The sequence below is a fragment of the Orycteropus afer genome, unplaced genomic scaffold (assembly GCF_000298275.1).
Source record: "Orycteropus afer afer isolate SDZICR_OR568_19922 unplaced genomic scaffold, OryAfe1.0 scaffold00011, whole genome shotgun sequence".
NCBI lineage: Eukaryota > Metazoa > Chordata > Mammalia > Tubulidentata > Orycteropodidae > Orycteropus > Orycteropus afer.
This window is the reverse complement of record NW_006921598.1, coordinates 17618688-17623089: the sequence shown is the minus strand read 5'-3', so window position 1 is coordinate 17623089 and position 4402 is coordinate 17618688. Positions and strand designations below refer to the sequence as shown.

General features: G+C 35.3%; 1 non-coding gene across 1 annotated transcript; it reads right to left on the bottom strand.

Annotated features, from left to right (window-relative positions):
- Positions 1 to 899: 899 nt before the first annotated feature.
- Positions 900 to 1006, bottom strand: LOC122151050. The gene has a single exon (XR_006163952.1). It is a non-coding gene; the product is annotated as a U6 spliceosomal RNA (small nuclear RNA).
- Positions 1007 to 4402: the final 3396 nt, after the last annotated feature.

Below are 4402 nucleotides of genomic sequence, written 5' to 3'. Positions count from 1 at the left end.
GAATTCTTCTGGCTGACTGAGTCCCTCCTTTGCTTGGCCACAGAGCCCAATGGAGCCAGAGCTACAGAAGGGGAAGAAAAGTCAGAACTGTTCCTCTTGGTGGAAAATCTCACCAGTTATTTCCTCTCCCTCCCCAATTTTGCCTCACTATTAAACATGAATCAGGTATAAATTTGTTAAATAATACATTAAATCAATTCTCTCCTGTTCAATACCCCTCTGTCTAACTCTAGTTCCTTTCTAAAGGTTGCTTTAACAATAAAAGTATTAAGTTGGTTTTTTTTTTCCCAAAATACCTTTTCTTTCATCCTTCAACTACCGCTAGCATAATAATGTTAGGAATAAGACTGTTATAAGTGATTTTGCAGATGTGATTTTGATTTGAAGAGTTTGAAATGGTATTTACATTATACTATTTTGGAAACAATTGCCATATAGGGTATGTTTTCAGTTATTTTACACATTTCCAGAGTTATACAACCGATGGCTCTGGAGTTAATACTCTGAAATAAATGTGTAGTTCTGCCCCTGACTTTTCTATATAACCTTGACAAAGACATTTACATGTCCTGGTTCAGTCCCTCTATCTGTAAAACAGGGATAAAAATATTGATTTTACTAATAGGGCTATCATTCAGATTAGTTATCCCAGCTTTACAAACTGCTTTCAAAAATTATCAGGCTGCAAAAATCACACTTGAGCCAAGGATGTGTTTATTCTGCTCACCCTTCTAAAAGTCATCCTTTCCGCACTCAAATCACTCATTCCCACAGGTGAGAATTTGCTATCATCATACCCATAACCCTCTGTCTTCGTCAACTGACTTACAGTGATCCTGTAGGACAGAGTAGAACTGTTCTACAGGGTTTCCCAGGATGTAAAGCTTTTTTTCTCTTTTTTTAATAAGGAATGCTTCACGAATTTGTGTGCCATGCTTGCGCAGGAGCCATGCTAATCTTCTCTGCATCATTACAATTTTAGTACATGTGCTGCCTAAGTGAGCACAGAATGTAAAGCTTTGCAAAAGCAGACTGCTACATCTTTCTTCTGTGGAGCACCTGGTGGGTCTGAACCACTGACTTTTCAGTCAGCAGCCAAATATTTAACCCCTACATCACCTCTTTAAATAACCCTAATAAATGTGAAGCAGTAAATACATTAATAAAATAAATAAAGTTATAGTTAGATTCTAACAGTAATGGCTTGTTTTTTTGTTAAGAGTACACTGAGTTTTTAGACCTCTGGTTATGATAATATTGTTATTGTAATAATCATCATCCCTAATGTTTATTGAATATTAACTATGTGTTAGGCACTGTGCTAAGCTTTTAACATCTATTACTTCATTGAATTTTCACAAAAATTTAATGAGAAAAATATTATTATTATCCTTATTTTACTGATGAAACAGTTGAGACTTAGAAGATAATAAATTCATCAAATAATTTGAAGAAGTCACAAGGCTCGTGACAAGTAGAGCTAGAACTCAAACCCAATTCTGACTCTACAGCCTCAGCTTTAAATAAAACCAGTTGCCTTTGGGGAGCTCTGGTGGTGTAGTGCATAAGGCATTTGACTGCTAACCAGAAGGCTGGGGGTTCAAACCCACCAGCCACTCCTCAGAAGAAGACTGGGCAATCTACTTACTTAGAGGTACCACCTTGGAAACCCAAGGAGGGGTTGCTATGAGGCAGGATCCACTCAACAGCAGTGAGTTGTTTTTTTTTTTTTTTTTTGGTTTAGTTGCCTTTGAGTCAATTTCAACTCATGGCTACACCATGCATATCAGTGTAGACCTGTGCTCCATCGTGTTTTCAATGAAGGTTTTTCAGAAGTAGATATCCATGACTTTTTTCTGAGGTTCTTCAGGGAGGACTCTAACCTCCAACCTTTCAGATAGTACCCCTCTGCATCAATCTTTTGCAAGGAGTCCCAACTTTTAATAACTTCTCTATATTCCCACCATGCTAATCTTCATGACTAACTTACTCAGCAACTAAGAGTGGTTAAAATTCAATGCAATTGTGGAAAAGTAGGAAATATCAAGAAGGTGATATTATTGCAGGTGTAGAAGAAGTCCCAAATTTAAGCAACTTTTTAATTAAAAGAATCAAATAGAATCAACTGAAAAGAGGAAAGTTAACCATAGGAGAAAAATAGCTGATTCTTCAAATAGAGTAAGATAAGTATGAAAAAGAATATATGTCTAAGTTGAATATATCCAACATATTAATTTTTCACATATCTCCTAAATTATTAAAAATGAATTAAATACTTTTAATATAAAATTTAAATCTGTAAGGAATGTTTAAAAAGATATTACATTGAGCTAGGCATTAAAGTAGATGAATTCTAAGTTTCCTTCTAACTTAAAAGTTCAATAATTCTTGAACGATTGGTGAAACTATAAGTGAATTGAACAGCACTATTCTGTGCACTTACTGTATGAAATCAATTTCACATTTCTCATGGAAGCTTTTTGAAACTTCTCCACCCCTCTTTGCTCTCCTATAATCACACAGAATTGCTTGCTCTCAGCAGGTAACTTTCCTTCATGCTCAATTGGACAGATTATTTGTCACCTAAACCAAGACATTTTTCATACTGAAAGGGGGATCCCCAAATAATTGAAATTATATACTATTGTAAGGAAATATTTATTTATTAACTATATGTTGTTTCCTTTTATTAATGGATTTCTAAGTAGTTCTATTCAGAAATTACTTTCAAAATTAAAATTCTTTATGAAAATAAAAATAACATATCTGTGTACATTTCAAGCAAATTCTTAAGAATGTCTTCATATTATCAGAATATTAAAAATAATACAAATATCATAATTGACCCTGCCAGCCACAGTGTTGACCCTGAAAGCAGCAGTCAAGAAATCATATGACTTACTGCACTGAGGAAATCTGCTGCCTAAGATCTCTTTAAAGTGCTGAGGAGCAAAGAGGTCACTTTGAGGACTAAGGTAAGCCTGACGCAAGTCTTGGTATTTTCAATCACCTCATATGCATGTGAAAGTTGGACAATGACTAAAGAAGATTGAAAAATAATTGATATATTTGAATTGTGATGTTGGTGAAGAATACTGAAAATACCATGGACTGCCAGAAGAATGAATAAATCTCTCCTGGAAGATGTGCAGCTGGAATCCTCCTGAGAAACGAGAATGGCCAGACTTTGTCTGATCTGCATTGGTCATGTTACCAGAATGGACCAGTCTCTAGAGAACGCTATCATGCTTGGTAAAGTAGAGGGCAGTGAAAAGGGGGAAGACCCTCAATGAAATGGATTGACACAGTGGTTACAATGGGCTCAAACATAGCAAGGATTGTGCACATGGCACAGGACTAGGTAGTGTTTCATTCTGTTGTACATAGGAGTGCTAGGAGTCAGAGGTGACTCACTGACATCTAACAACAACAATAACTGTGTACATTTAAAGCAAATTCTTAAAGTCTTTATGTTATCAGAATATGAAAAATAATGCAACTAGGATAATTAACTAGTTTCTGGGCTATATCTGTTGCAAATACTGCATTGCTGGCATTTTTCTAAAAAAAAAATTCAATACATCATAATTTCCTTTTCATAAAATAGCCTACGATCATCTTTAAGATACATAAAATTTGTTTATACTTTATGTATTTGAAATTGTTGATACTTTCAATTGATTCTTTTCTGGAGAAAATAATAGTTTCCATCAAAAAAAACTTTTCTATATCTGTTATTTCTCTTAATATTCTCAATTTAGAATCTGCAAACAGATGTGGGAATTGGGGCTCAGAGAATTAGTGCCAAAAACACTGATACTCTGAATGTTACTATTGCTGTGAGTAATAAAATGTCTTTTATTTTTGACCAAGAAATCTTATATCTTCTACTCTCATTTATAAATTTGTGGCAGGCTAATATATTAGCTTCAGAAGGAAGGGGGGGCAATCTATTTCCGTAGTGATATTGCCTCAGAAACCCAAGGAGGGGTCCCTATGAGTCGGGTCTGACTCTACGGCAAACAACAACAACAATATATTAGCTTGAAAGTAAGGTGAAATCTCAAACAGTTTTTGCCAGTTTTTGTGAGGAGGGTGGGATGTTGACAGAGACATGACTTTGTTGAAAATGAAGGAAGAGGGATTTTGCAGCTAGCCCATGGGAATTGGTGGTGAATTTATTGATGAAGTTATATGATCAGCTATTCTATTGTCTACTAATGAGGAAGAACTGAGAGAACAGGTACAGACTAAGTACTGGGAAATAGAGTACTAGTAAATAAGTTCAAAGACAACTAGCCAAAAGATACCTTGGTTATTGTTAATTCTCTTCCAGGTGGACAGACTTTCTCTACAGTCTGGCTGTCAGCCTCAAGTCCTCCTCATTGTGAAACTAGTACTA